This window comes from Camponotus vicinus, unplaced genomic scaffold (genome assembly GCF_025532165.1).
Source record: "Camponotus vicinus isolate PSW18456_S1 unplaced genomic scaffold, iyCamVici1.0 SCAF_2, whole genome shotgun sequence".
In the NCBI taxonomy this organism is placed as follows: Eukaryota; Metazoa; Arthropoda; class Insecta; order Hymenoptera; family Formicidae; genus Camponotus; species Camponotus vicinus.
In genome coordinates this window covers 8,437,387-8,452,871 of record NW_028141956.1, presented here as the reverse complement: position 1 = coordinate 8,452,871, position 15,485 = coordinate 8,437,387, and the positions used below count along the sequence as shown (strand labels likewise).

At 38.4% G+C, this 15,485-nt stretch overlaps 1 long non-coding RNA gene across 2 annotated transcripts; it reads right to left on the bottom strand.

Moving 5' to 3' along the window:
- Positions 1-2,415: 2,415 nt before the first annotated feature.
- On the bottom strand, positions 2,416-14,628 carry LOC145966911 (uncharacterized). Of its 2 annotated transcripts, XR_014437232.1 has the most exons (4): positions 13,929-14,628; positions 12,290-12,497; positions 3,904-3,976; positions 2,416-2,788 (listed from the first exon to the last, which is right to left on the bottom strand). It is a non-coding gene; the product is annotated as an uncharacterized LOC145966911 (long non-coding RNA). The 2 variants fall into 2 exon arrangements; XR_014437233.1 differs by lacking the exons at positions 2,416-2,788; positions 3,904-3,976 and adding an exon at positions 8,242-8,749.
- Positions 14,629-15,485: the final 857 nt, after the last annotated feature.

The window sequence follows — 15,485 nt, the reverse complement described above, 5'->3', positions numbered from 1 at the left end:
TCGCTCTTTCTCTTTAAATAACAATGCTGACTATTTATTTTTCCGCTATTTACTCGGAGAAAACTCGGTTCACTATTCACGTTCTTTTTACTTACCGACCGTTACTTTTTTTTTCTTATTAGCATGCGATCATTTATTCCGGCGTAATGCCCGCGTCATTTACGATAAAACTTCTGAGTATTCGGCTTAAACGCAAGGAACTTTAAATGATCGCGGAGAGAACCGGAAATTAAATCGGAAGACGGAGGAAGGCAGCGATTATATGAGAAGGAGAGAGAGACAGAGAGGGGGCGAAAGGACGAACGTACTAATTTGCCGCGTTTGAATCAGTCTGCAAAGACTGTGATCGCGTCTTCTGGCGCGAAAGGAGAATTTCTAAGTCCTCGATATGAGTCGTGTAATCCTTCGTAATGAACCTCTCAAGATCGTCAGGAAACGTTTCAAATATTTATCCAGACGAAACGTCGTTCGCGCCCTGCTCTTAATGGCAACTTGCCATTCCTAGTAGTTTCAAGACATTCTTCGAGAAACGTTAAGCCGTCGCAGCTGCATCCAGGGGGCTCCAAGAGGCGAAATTTGCTATACTGTCCAAGGAAGTTCTCGACTTTCCTTTACATTTCGCATTACGTATACAGTTATAATCTCAAGAATTTAGATGCAGTTATACACACATAAACTGATGTTTCGTTGCAATTGCGAATATTTTGTACGTATTATATCGAAGTAAAATAATATAATTAATGAAATTTGCGCCACATAATTATATATAAAATAGTACCTAATGACTATATCATATATTGTAAATATGATAACATTTTAACATAGCTTTGATAATGTAAATAATAATACGTGCTTTAAGAATTCAAAATACTGTATATCCATCACAAAGCATTATAGCAAATTATGATGTGATTATTTTATAATAAAATACGTAATAATTTAAAGTGTTATGCTTTAAACTCATATTTGACAATACAATTACAATTTATATGCATCTGTGACAATATGTATCAAAATTTGATCTTTATATTTATATTTTATATTTTTATATTATAGATAAGTAAAGCTTAAAATCGAAACATAATTAGCTTACACAGTTAATATCATAATTAGTAAATACTATAATGCTTCTACGGATGAATATTGATTAAATTCGATAGAAAAATATGACTCACCAGATGCAATTCGTCACGTCAACTTGATGATGAAATTAACATAGATATGTTATCAACAGTTTCCTTTCTTGCATCTTTCTGTGATCGTTGGTTTTATTGTTTCAAACTCGCGCTCCTGTGACGTAAGCTGCATTCCTTCGGCACTGCATTCACAGAGAATCATAATTAGCGAATCTATAACCAAACTTTTTTTATAACAAGTACGTAATGATTTCATGCTTTAAAATCGTATCCTATCTCACATTTAATACCTTAATTGCGATTTATATGTATATCTGCGATAGAATATATCGAAAAATGATCTGTGCAATAGTAAATAAAGCTCAAGATCGAAGTATCAGTTAAGCACTATCTTCATTCTTACAGACGGGTCGATATTGACAATTCTATATAAAAAAGTAACAACTCACCACATTCGCATTTTGTTGTATTGATGGAACTGTAGTTTACGTCGTCAGCAACTTATCCGAATCCTTTTGTCCATCGCTGGTTTCACCGAAATTATATTCAAAATCGCGCCCGTGCGTGGTAAATGGGTAAACTGACGCCGCGCGTTCCGCGAGTGACGTTAGTTCGCTGTTTCGTGACAGATGGCGCGGACTGTATCGCGCAACTACGTAGTTATAGTTGATTTCGATTGCGGAGTCGCGTTCGTCAGTCAATGACAAAAAAATCAATCGTGTTTTTTTTTTCGCGAGTCGTCCGCTAGATTAATCGTATCTTCGGGATTCGCGGATTCCGCGTAATTTCGATGCTCGTGGGTCGATCGTCGCGTGTGTTCTGTCAATCAAGGGCAAATTCATCCACAGATACATCGTGATATTCGCGCGCTTGCATTATATTGCCGGTATGTAAACATGTTTATATAGCAAGAGTAACGTAATACCACGATATGGCATCGTTCAAAAAAAAAACTCATAACACGAATTGTTTTCAGATATGACCTACCTCGAACTCGTATACATATCCCTGTGTCAAGAGGAAAAAGAAACACGTTCTCACAATGATAGATTTTATAGTCCATTTGACGAAAGTGAGGAGATTCAGTGTGCTGACTTTCGCGTTCGCGTTTGATTGTTTCTAATCGGCAGGTATATTGTGGCTTCATTTGTTGAATCTGATTTATTAATCTCCGCTAAATATATATCTTTTTTTATTAAATTTTATAACGCTTATACTACTGATATAAATACAAATGAAAAAATAATAATACTGATATAAATACAAATGAAAAAATCATAATTCACAATAGACAAAATCGAGGTTAATTCGATTATAAATGCGTTCGCATACTATTATATTGTTTTTATCTTCGGGGTTGAGTATTGTGTAAAAATTAAAAAGTGTAGAAAGTGTAAGAAGTGTAAAAAGGTGCGTGATTTTACCGTAATTGTCGCGCGAAAGTCCAGTACAAATAACACGTTGATTGTGACAATATACTTAAATTGTATCAATTACCTGTGGAATATTAAGCGCGACGATCGTGATTAAATTTGATCGGTGCTCGAGTGATGATCGCGTCATTTAACCTAATTAACTTCGATATAATCGTGCCGACGTGTGAGTAAGTTAAATGAACTTGGTGACGGAGGCTGCTTGTGCGTCGTCGAATCCTGCGAAAAGATTGCCAATCCTTATTGAACGAAGCGACGACGAGTACTCTTCTTTTAAGGTATGTAAACATAACAAAAATACACCTAGCAGAAAATATGTGATCGTTTAAATGATATATTTTTAAAACGTATTAAGAAAAAATACTGACTCATATATTTTTTGAAAAGTTTGTATGTATATTATAATTTTATATTTTTCTTAAATCAATTTAAATATATAAATTAATCAGCATACAAATTAATTTAAAAAAGATTCTATAAACATATTCTCTTGCTTATTATTTTCCTAATTTTTAAGATCTGCTCAATCATATCTAAGTAATTAGAAAATAAATGTCAATTATTTAATTTACCAAATCAATCAATCGGATATATAAATACACTTATATTGTTTTGAAAATATTAATAATTGAATCTTAAATTAAATACATATTCGTATTATAAAATAAAAGTGGATTATTATAAGTATTGCTGGATAGAAATACAGGCTATTATTTTAATTGCAATTATTTGTAATTGGTGTAGTAAAATTAAAAAAAAAATGTTCTTTTATATTATAAAATGCTAATATTACATTACTTCGAAAGTGTCACTTCTTTCATGGATAACCGTATTAAATATGATTCTCTTACTCGTAATTTATAAAATTCAAAAAATTAGGATTATATATAAGAGATAGTGTTATGCTACGAATATTAATATATTACGTCATATATTGTGCCATCACTGGAAAAAGGGTTAATATACATTATGTCATAATGGCTTCGATACTTTTCCGTGTTACGTTACGCAAGAAAATTTCTCGGCTTTGCACGAATCTCCTCCATGTCGAATCTCCCACATTCGCAAGCGTACCGTATCGCGATAATTAATAATGGCCGGTGAGGCTTTTGTACACAACGTGTTTCCGAGAGGCCCTCGTGGACGAGCATAATAGCGGAGTGACCGTACGAAAAAATGAGAGCTGAAGATCACCGCCGAGATCTGACCCGAGATAGCGAAGCGGGCCTTATATACATTCGAGCGTGCCAGAGAGGAGCACGGATATATCTCTACCTACATATATATAAAACACGTGCCCAGAAAATATTTAAACCAGTTTCCACTACACTCACCGCGTCGTCTCTCCTTCCTGGGAGGAGATATGAGACAGCGTATCCAGTCATTGACAATTCCGCAGAAGAACGTCTAAACGAAAAAGAAAAAACTGAATCACACATGTAATCTCTCTCTCTCTCTCTCTCTCTCTCTCTTTTCCTTGATCAAATTATAAAACTTTCAAGATTTATTAAATCCTATTTATATATTATATATAATTAAGAATTAATATTATATATTTATTATTAATATTATTAATATTTATTATTTATTATTAATATTATTAATATTTATTATTTATTATTAATATTATATATAATTAAGAAATTAAACGAATGAATATTTAATTATGATTATATATTAATCAATCAAATATAAAGAAGTTTATATTAAAAATATGAGATAATTGAATCTTATAAATTAAACAATCGCAAAGCTGAAATTGTTACATATATCGATGAATAAAAAATGTGGATATTCTGACGGATATTATATCACAATTACGTACTAATTACTTACTATAAATTATTGATTTAATTAATTTAATAAATTATTAAATTTGTTTAATTATTTAATTTATTGTTAATTATTGATTTAATAATACCATAATTGATAATGGTCTCGGTTTCATTAATTGAGATAATAAATATAAAGATTGTAAAAATTATATTTTATTACACGTTTTATTATATTTTAAAAGTGAGTTTAAGATTCTAGAAAAACATTTTTTTCTCCACATTTCGTTTTTCTGCATTTTTTATTATACAAAAATTTGCTGCTCGTTTGTAAATGAATAGGAAACTATGTCAAGTTTTCCATCACAAAATGTCGTTCGTAATCGCAAAGTACGAGCCATAGAAATAATTAGAATTAATTTAGGCCTGGAATGTTAAATCTAGGCAAGTGGGCCCGCCGAACAGGAATAACTCGACCGGCTCTGATTAGTCTTAATGTGTTAATTAGAGAAGATGGTTGTCTGCTTCTCCTCTCTGCTTCTCTTCTTTCTCCTCCATAGCGTTCTCCGTGTCGCCAAAGTCTGACGGTGGGATGGCGTAGTGGAATCGCGATAGGGGAACGTTTGAGGGAGCGAAGGGGCGAGGGGGATAGAGAGAAGAGCGGCTGAGCGTAGGAGAGAGAAGGAGAGAGTTTATCGAGCATCATATTTTACTGGGCATCGGCGTACCGACGCGCACGCACACGTATCCGTTTTCACGCACACGCGTTCACCGGTCGGATCATTAATCACTATTATCTCGAGGTAATTTTTCTTCGATATAATTTCGTCTGTTTACCCCCGCGCGCGAGTTGGCGCGCGAGCCTGCACACCATGAAGAGTCCGGGCACCGTTTCGAAGAGAGTGGCGCCGGTTCCTCTCTCTCTCTCTCTCTCTCTCTCTTTCTCTTTTTCTCTCTTCTATTCTCCTCCTCCAATGCCGTTTTCATTGTCGTCTTCTTATTCTTTCTCTTCTTCTTCGCGGTTCGTGAACTCACGATGTCGACTTTGTGTATACATATGCCTGCAGCTTCGTTAGCCTCGGCTCGCGTGTCTCCACATCGACGAGTGTCATATTCTTTGAAACTCTTTGTCCTTAACGCGTAGGGATGTCGTGATCTCGAGGCTCACTCTAGCTAACGCAAAATTTGCGCGCACCGCCAATCAGCTGTTTCCTCACGTTGTCATCGACGCGACACACTTTGTGAAATTGTTTAAACGCGAAGAGACGAATCAAGAGTATTAACGTATAAATATGTTTTATGTAAATTTATTATAATTTGAGACAAGTACTGCCAATAATCGTTTCACATATAATTTCTATCGCACATATATACGCGACTTTTTACTTATTAATTGGATAATTATACATTTCGTAGTAAAATGTATCGCGTTTTCAAGATACTCGACAAATAAGGTTTATATAAAGTATAGTTTACATTTATTCCATGATCTTTTATGATCGTTTCATTTCTTTAGTGATCCGTGAAATATATTCAGACATTAAGTAAATGAGATAGATATTCAAAGTAGCTGATATAATTAACGATCGGATCATCACGTCGATTAATAAAGCAGATGGAAAAAATTGCGTAGGTTGACTATTAAAAAGTCATATTACCTATGGGTAGTTCTATTAATCATTAGATAAATTAGACAGTTACCAAATGTCGATAATCTCGTCTCGAATATTGGATAGGTCGCGAGAGTATCGAAATTAATTATCATTTTTTGATGTATGCAAGCGAATAAGAGATTTTTGCTACAATATGACTTGATTTTTTACCGTTGCTTTTATACAGAAATCAAAAAATTATACTCCTAAAAGAAAGGTTGAGTGGTTTGTGTGTTATTATTCCATAAATGTAAATGATTATTTTATTGTACCTGTAATCCTCTTTCGTCAAAGCGTCAGCAATTTGTTAGCTTCCACGATTGGTCAGGGAAGCGTGGAGCTGGCGTGAAATTGCCGTAGATACAATGCAGAATATTGTGCGTAATAACTTCCGTCGTTTCATCGAAACATTGTTTCGACATTTCATCGTTTCGATATTTCTCGCTAATTTCTCGAGTTACATCGCGTTTTAACAATGAATCAGTCGCGTATATATTGAAAATGCATTAAGCGCTCGAGCATTGTTATTAATGTACATATGTACGTAGTGTTGTTTTATTAAATCTTAAAATCTCGTTTTACAGAAGTATCGGCAGCAATTTTTTGAAACTTTACGAGAAAATAGTGGAAATGGGTAGAGGGTAAGAGAGAAGTAGCAAAAATCCACTCGAAGATACTTAAGGCTCGCGATGCCATTTCCGCTCTTTTCTTTTCGTGTCTCTTCGGCGTTAAAACACTAATTCTTATCCAACCACTTGTAAGACAAATAGCTATTTACACAGTTAATGCGAGTACTTGTTCGCATACTTACCCCGCAGAAAGAAAGGGGGATAACTTAGCGCCATGATCTCGACCTATTGCCGCGTCTCTGTGCTATTTTAACATTGTTTGCCTCGGGGAATATGCACTTAACTTCGCGAGTCAGCTAACCAATCAAAGTTGGCGAGAGCCATTGTGTTAATTCTTTCTCGGAGCGCGCTCTCTCGTGGAAGCTTTTGTTCCTGGCACCTTTGTCCACCCGAGAAGTAATTTTATGCCGTACAATCGATGGTTCCCTACGCGAATACTTGAGATTTTTACTTTTTCGTTTAATACCAAAAGCACAGGTGCAAATAATTATTAGATTGGCGAATAACCCGATATAATTTTTCTCAGCCGTGTAATCTTTTTTTTTTTTATATTTTCGATCGATTTTTTTAACAATACAACGAACGTCAACGATTAAACGAACAGTGATTTTGGATGGGAGTAATAAAGTGCAGCAGAAAATTACATGTTTCGAATTACATGAAGCTTCCACAGAGCTTCTATATTAAGTCCCTATCGTACTAGTACCTTTCCCACCTTCTTGCTCGCCCGTACCCATCGTGGGGACTAACTATCCTTCGTTCAGCGACTAACTAAGCACCTCGGAGATCCTGTAGATCTTTCCATGAGATGATGGTCATTCGACCAGCGGGTATAAATCACCTACGAGAAGTGTCATCCTGGAGTCCCACCTACCCCACCCCATCCCACCGCCCCCGGCATTCCTTCATTTGAATGCAACTCTCTTTCTCTGTCTCTTTTTGCCCCCATCATGCCCCTCGATCCCTCCGCCGTGACATTATGAAGCATAGACACACGCAGCAGTAAATGAATATTGTATCAGTTGGCTCTGTTGTGTTGTCGGCTCTTTTTTTCCTCTCTCCTCAAGTCATTGTAGCAAAGGTCTACGGAGATGAACTCTTTCGACGTGTGGAAATGAACAAAGAGGCCTGTGCGCACGTCGAATGCACACGGATCGATATGTATAATTGAAATCGGTGATAAGAATGAGAGGAATCGGGTTTTGACCCGACCAGCTTGTCGCAGTGGATTCAGTTTATTGTAATTGAAAGTTAACACACCTGACAGTATTTGCTTGCTGTGAGAATGTTTCATTCACAATTATTTCGCTGTCTCTCACAGCTACACTGAAATTTTATAAATACTAAAAATAATTTTTTTTAAATACAATACATACAAAATATTATAATATTATATTATTATAAATTATGAACGAGAAATTTTTTAAATTCAAATCATTAACGATATATACATATATGTGTGTATGTGTATTCAACAAAATATTTTATAATTATAACTATATATTTTTTAATTCTTAAAAATATAAGATGATATAAAAATTAGAATTTTTTTGCAAATAATAGAATATATTTCATATTAGAATGTATGATATATTTTTCGCGAGTATGTACATATGTATATTGTTCGCGCACGCGTATGTATCTCTTTTTAGCGATCTTTCAATAGCGAATGTTCACTTCCTACGCAGTTATCGCATGATATCGAATACATACATAGTATAATAAAGTTTGTTTTTAGCGAGGGGAGAGGGATCGAATGACGAGTCGACGGATTGTGAGATGTTCTTAATTAATCATTCATATTCAATAACGAGAGGCCGAGCGAGAGGGCTTTGAATACTTCGACGATGATTCTGAAGTTTATCTCCGCGTGCTCGAGCACATTAATAATTAGGAGGAGAAAGAGAAGGAAAAGAAAAAAAAGAGGGACTGAGTTTGTAGTATCACTCTGTTAGTCGGTGTTGATTCGATCAACGGCTGTCTGAGATTTCTTCTTCATAGCATGCGGGCGAGAGAGAAACAATCAGTGTATGTCTTTGAGAGAGAGAATGTTCCTTTTGCACACCAGATTGAAACGATTTATGCCACATGGTGGGATCGAATTCTTCGGTCCTTTCGTTAATCGAACTGAAAGATCGAACGGAAAGCACTTTGAAGATTAAAATTCTTTCCTTTTATCAGCACAGTTTTAATTGCTCATTGTAATAGATTTTTAATAATTACATATAAATATTTTAAATAATTGTACATTTCGTACATAACATATAAATATTTTAAATAATTATATATTTTTCGAAAAACTATAAAATTTTATTTTTAATACCTATTTAAAGATAAATAAATCTGTTTCTCCCTCATCTGATTCTAAAACGATATCGTTAAGTTTTATTATTTAAACATTTTTTATAACGGGAAAAATTAATTAGAATATATCTTTGGACTATTTTTTACTAGATCGTAAGATAATTTTTCAAATTCCACGCCGTGGCTATCGCGAAATCACTTTGTAGAGATTCAGCATGTAGTTCCTCGACACGCACAATTACAACTGTAAAGTCACGGAGTGACCGGTTAAGATCTTCGCTAATTATCATCATTTATAATTGTCCCTTCTCATGTCTCTCCTACCGCGGCTCGACCTCGCGGAGGGTGGGAAGCAAGCGGGCAGACTTACTCGGTCTTTCTCCGTTCCTCCAGGTTTAATATTTCAAATAAATGCGTGCATTAACGCGCTATCTCGGCACGATCCTCTGTTGACTCCTAACAACGTCGAGCGAGCCACTATTATGACTTATCTGACCGTAAGTCTTGTTACAATGCCTCCCCCGTTGTCCTGCTTATATACCCCTGCTGTCTCCATTCCATGCTAATAGCTGCTCTTAATATGGTATTGCCAGGCAATATCGTATGTGTTAGGAAGATATTGAATTTTAATTTTAATGAAAATTTGCAAATAATATATAAACACATTTTTCTAAATAAAAAGCAAACAAATGTCCTAGTGTTTGCAATACAATTCAATAAAAAGTTAAACACTGCACAAATTAAACATGTTTAAGATAATATACGTAAAACTTGGTATATATAATATTAAATTTATATACTATCGTATTTTCGTCCAGATTCTTTTATGCATCGTTAGCTTAACGACATTTATTCGATCATTTATTTGATTAAACATGAACAATAGAAGTATCCGAAGGTTAAAAGGTTCTCTCAGTTGGACTGATGCGTTTACTCTACGCGAGTAATAAGTCACCGGATAAAACATTTGTTGCCACTTGTGCGTATCCATTAAGAGATCGGTGGGCTCTCGTTAATTCTAATGATGCAGATCCCCCTCACCGCGCTTACGTCTCATCCTTGTCTGGAAATATGAGAAAGACGCTCCCCCAAGCAGCATCGGTCGTGTCGCGTCTCCGAATTTATCTTCAGCTCATTAATAAGGGTCGACAAGCATCGATATAGAAATAAGGACGGAAGACAGTGGACCAAGGATAAATAAACAAGGAGGAAAGCGACCAGGTAGTCTCTCGTTTACCAGTCGGATCTCCTTCGTCGCGTTTCCCGGTCATCAGTCATTAACGCGCTACCGGGTATCTGTGAAAATGTCCAGCTGTTTAATGAGCCGATCGTAATAGCAGGATCTGGTCCCGACGTCATTGATAGGGCGGACAGATTTCGTCCTTGTAACGACGACCGACCTGTCCGTAACATTCCCGCGAGAGTTTGTAATTTCATAACTGATCGTGAGATTCCTTCATATTCGTCCTTCGAACTTAGTCGCTCGTTCTTGGAAAATTAGAACTTATCTCATTTCTTGGATGAATTTCTTCCAAATTACGTATCGCTATACTTTATATTTCTTAATCTCTCCAGAATATAGGACGATTTCAAACATAAAATTTAACTGTGAGAAATGACTATTACATAACGTGTCGTGTTTTAATATAAAAAAAATTCAAAACGTTCATTTTTTAAATAATATATAAATGTGGATAATTAAATATTATATATATATATAAATAATGAAAACTATTAAATAGCGTAGAATGAAGAAAAAAAATTAATTATATTATGAAAAATTAATTTAATACACTTGACATACAAATAAAAGAATTATCACATAAATTATAAATTTATCGTTAGCAATACTAGTCCGAAAGAGCGATGAATTCCAGCATCCGTGATCCTTAATAGAAAAACCGCTTTTGCATATCTCGTAACGAGAGAAGAACATCATCAAGACACATTCTCGCTCAGAGATTTCGTATCGACCGCACCCTTTAGCCGTGAGGCCCTCATACACACATTTGCTCTCGCCCTCTTGAAAAAATACCACACCCCCCGCCGTGAGTCAGTTCCCCCGCGCTTCTTTGCGCCTTCTCCCTCTCTCTTTCTCTCTCTTCTCGCTTCTAATATATATTTAATCAGGCCTGAAAGAGAGTGCGTTCGCGCGGCCGTACGAGGAGGAACTTAAAATCTCGACTCACACTCGACACACGATGGTCACCCACACTCAGACGCGGGAACATTAAGCTGACACCCACACGAACGCCGCGGAGAGATCCTCCTTGTTCTTTTTCTCCCGCTCGCTCGTTCCTTCTCCCACCTGCCGTCACCGGTCGCGGCGATCTCCTTCTCGAATGGATTCGAACACCTTTTTTGAATCAGAGGGTCAAGCGACTCGGCCGTAGATCATCTTAATGCCTCCATTGTTGTTTTAGGATGCCCGCGCCTGTACCGGGTCTCCGCCGCGATAATGTCGACGTATCTCGCGCGAGAGCAAGGAGAGAAAAAGGGCGAAGAGAGGAACAGGCCAGGAAGCGAGAGGGAAAGAGAGAGAGGGAAGACGCGGGAGAGGAAAGAGATATGCGTTATTGACCAAATTCCAGGGCGTGTCTCGACACTTTAATGTCTTTTCGTGCCGTAGGATTGCGACCGACGCGCGATGCACACGCCGTGTATATATCGCGCGCTCCCGATGTGTCCCGAACTTTTATTGCGGCCGAAAGTGAATTTTTACTTTATGCTGGGAGTCACTCGGCCCCCGACCCGACCAATCTTCCACAGTCTACGGCCCGCTGAGCTTTCTAAAACGAATTCTTTCCAGAATTGGCCGATGGTACTCCTTCGTTATTATATCATCGATCGAGATGGAGAAATATAAGAAATTTTCCGCCGATTACGCATTGATTTTTTTATCAGTTCTGTTTAATTTCAACTCACGCGAATTAATTATGTGGCAAATTTGTCGTCGGCAAAATTATTATATTGAGGACATGAGAGCAATTATGGAAATCGCTTTTTATTTTTCACTTTCTCTGTAAAGCATAAAGATACGCATGATTCTTATTTGCAGGCTGTGCACGATACATCTTCGTCCCTGGCGATATATCGCGCGCGCGTTTCTTTTGTGCATTCCATTGTGCGTGGTCTACTTTTTCGGTACTTTCCGACGATTTCAGGATCCGGCGTGGCGAACAGGAAAGGCCACTCTTGGTCGGCTTGTATAAATCCGTTGCTCCTTGTAAATCCGCCTGTAATTCGCTGGACAAGGGGACGCAAACGCGGGAGGCCTCGTAAAGGGGGAAATCGAAAGGGGGAGAGAGAGAGAGAGAGAGAGGGATGAAAGAAGAATTACGATCGACACGGATCGCGAATTACCTTTCGAAACAGGCCGCGGTAGACACCGGAGGTCGCAGCCGTTGACATCGGAAACTACTTCGATCTTCGATTGCCCGTTCGCGCGATCCACCTGGCTCCAGATTTAGAGACCCCGAGAAGGCATCGGTGAAGGGGCCCTGGCCTTCGCGAAAAATTCCTTTCCGCCGAAGAAACAATCTTTTTCGCTTCTGCGATTTCATCGATTCGCCTGCATAATCAAAACGTAAATGAAGAAATAAGTTGAAATGTATTAGCTTTTTACATTAGTGCACCGTGTTGAAAAATTATCCCACTCTCTTTAAGCGGAATAGAAATTTAAAAAATGTTTCAAAGATGTCTGAAAATGAAATTATGAAAAAATAAAATTACGAAAAATTGGAGCGATTTTTTAATTTCTCTATGATTTTTTTTTAGATACTTATGTGGATTCTTTCAAATTTTTATTTAAGTTTTTTCATCAAAAAGATGTAAAAAAATTTAAATGAAAAAATAACAAAAAAGATAAAATAATTTTTTTTGTACATTAATTCCACTAGAGATTTCTTTGTACAAATTGAATATGCATTACAGTTGCACGCAAGGAGTGATTTTTATCGAATCTGCAGATGCATCTATTGACGAGAGATAGATATCTTTGCGTAGGAGTGAGAGCAGCAAAGCAAATACAAGATGGGGCACGTGTAATAAGAAGGGCAAGGTGGGAGAGGCAAAAAAGAGCATTGGGAGTTAGACAGGTAGAAATCAGAACCCAGCCCTGACTAATCCGACTGTAGATCTGATCTCGCATCAATAACCTTAATAAACCAACAACCACTCACGCTAACGTGTAACTCACGACGCAGACGCGCGATATCACGTGGTCCCTCTCCCGGGCCCTTTAGCTCCGGGGCCGTCTACCCACAATGCTCCAGCTCGATTGGCATTTAACCCAAGGCCCCGGAGCTCTTTTTCGAACCACCTTCGGACGCGCCGCGCGCGCACTCGAGCTCATCTTCGACGCTCTCGAGATCGATGAAGTTGGTACTTTTTGCCGCGGCGAAATTCAATTTGGCTCGGCACCGGGTTAGCGAATCTAAATGCGCGACCAATTCGTATCGGCAATTGATCATTATCCTCGCGTACGGCGGATTCGCTATAATATCTTGGACTCGCGATTTGCTGAGAAGATACTTCGATATGAAACCTTTTTTTACACGCATCGCGTTTTATTTCTCCTTAATATGTGTCGATTTCTCTTTCTCTTTGCGCATTCTCCCGAGACGTAATCGATCGCGAGAAGAAATGCCGGGCAATCTGGAGATGCTCGAGATGTGACATAAAATATCGACAGAAAATTTTGCGAGCGTATACTATTGCGATTCTATTGTGCGCGTTTCTTCCCGAGATACACGCGCGGGCGCGCGAAATTTAGGACCCCCGTTACATACCGGCGAATTTCGGTACCGCCGACTGTTATACGCGGCGAGCGACATAAACTCGGCTCGTAACGGCGTTTGCTATGGAGATTTCCTTGCTCTGGTCCTCTCACCCCCATTCGCAAGTCCGGATGAAGGAGTTGAAGGCGACGGAGCGGGAGCAGGAGGTAAGAAGGGAGTGGTGGGTGGAGGAGACGTGGCATATGCATAAGCGCGAACCTTACCGGTCTCTGACACCTTCGAACCGCTAAACCTCCTGCCCGCGCCCCACCAATCTCGCCTTTTTCTTCTTCGGGCCTTTTTGGCTTTCGCCCGGGCTCGTTCTTTCGTTGGTTAATTAGATTTTGATGGCCGGCGCGAGCATTTGCATCCTTTATCCCGCAGATTCGCCGTTCCTCTCGCGCTCGCATTCTTTGCTCTCTTCTCTCTTTGTCAGACTGAAAACGAGGCGAGGGAAAGAGAAAGAGCGAGAGAGAGAGAGAGAGAGAGAGAAGAAAGATGCCGCAGAATATTCTCTGGGCGTTTCATTGCTTTCTCTCTTTCTCTCTCCTTCTTTCTCACTTTTTCTTTTCCGTGTTATTTCCTGGCTCCGCAGGGGAGAGACGTTTAGACCTGCAAACGCTTAACTCCAAAGCGATTTAGCGGCCCAGGGGCCAAGTGTCAACAAGACGGCACTGCACAGCCGGTACGCACGTATCTAATTGCAATATTTCAAGACTAGCCCTTCGTCCATTCTTCTCGTTCGCTCTTCTTATTATTCTGTCTCCCGTGACGGACAAAATCTGATCAAAACGTGTCAATTTGTGAGCCTCATTGTTGCGTTCAATTACTTTCTTTTGTTTAGCGTTGTTGATCATTTTTGATAATTGATATGTGAAAACTTAAATCGATGTCTTATTTCATTCTGTTTTTATTCTCTTTGCTTCCAAAGATTAATCTCAAATGTAGAGGCTAAGCTTAACTTTTTTCAAAAAATTTGCTATTATTTTTTGAACATTCTGCGTTTATTGAATTTTTCCTGAATATTACTGTTTAATATTATTATTATTATTCATTATTATTATTCGCACACGCAATATTAATATTATATTTTTAAATTACTAATTAAAAAAGAATTTTTAAATTTTTTCGCCATAACGTTTTCTGCGAACATCAAATAATATAATTAAAATTTGACATCAATGTATTAAAAAAAATATAGTTTTCATAAATTACGTTACCCTGAATAGAGCCAAGCCAAATGTATACATGGTAGCCGCCGAACTTTGTTGTCGGCCTATATCAAAATCCGCGAATCAATCCGATTACCGGGGGAGTTTCGCGCGTCTCGAATTCCGACACGACGGCATCGAAGGAACGAGAATACCTGGCGTGAGGGCAAACGTCAAAACACACCTCGTCCACCCACACGAGCGCGGACTCGTTCGGACTTACATGCTCGCGCACGCACGCACGCACACACGCACGCGCGCGCGTCCAAGATTCCTATGGAGCGACCAATGACTGGAATGACTTGCACTCGATGTCGAACCGAAGATCCCTCTCGGTCTTCCACCCCGCTCCTCCTCGTCCTTCCGCCCGTTCGTCGTCTCCGTTCGGGCTCGCTCGGGTTACCTTCTCCGAGGGAGGTGCGGGCTTAATTTAATTAATTCCATGCGCCATCTTGACAAGTGTGCGCCCCGTACGTGCATCCACAGAGAATAATTTTCATACTCATCCACCTTCCCCTTCCCCTCTCCTATCTTCCGGCCCTGTCTCTCTTCTCTTCACCGATCCCTCAC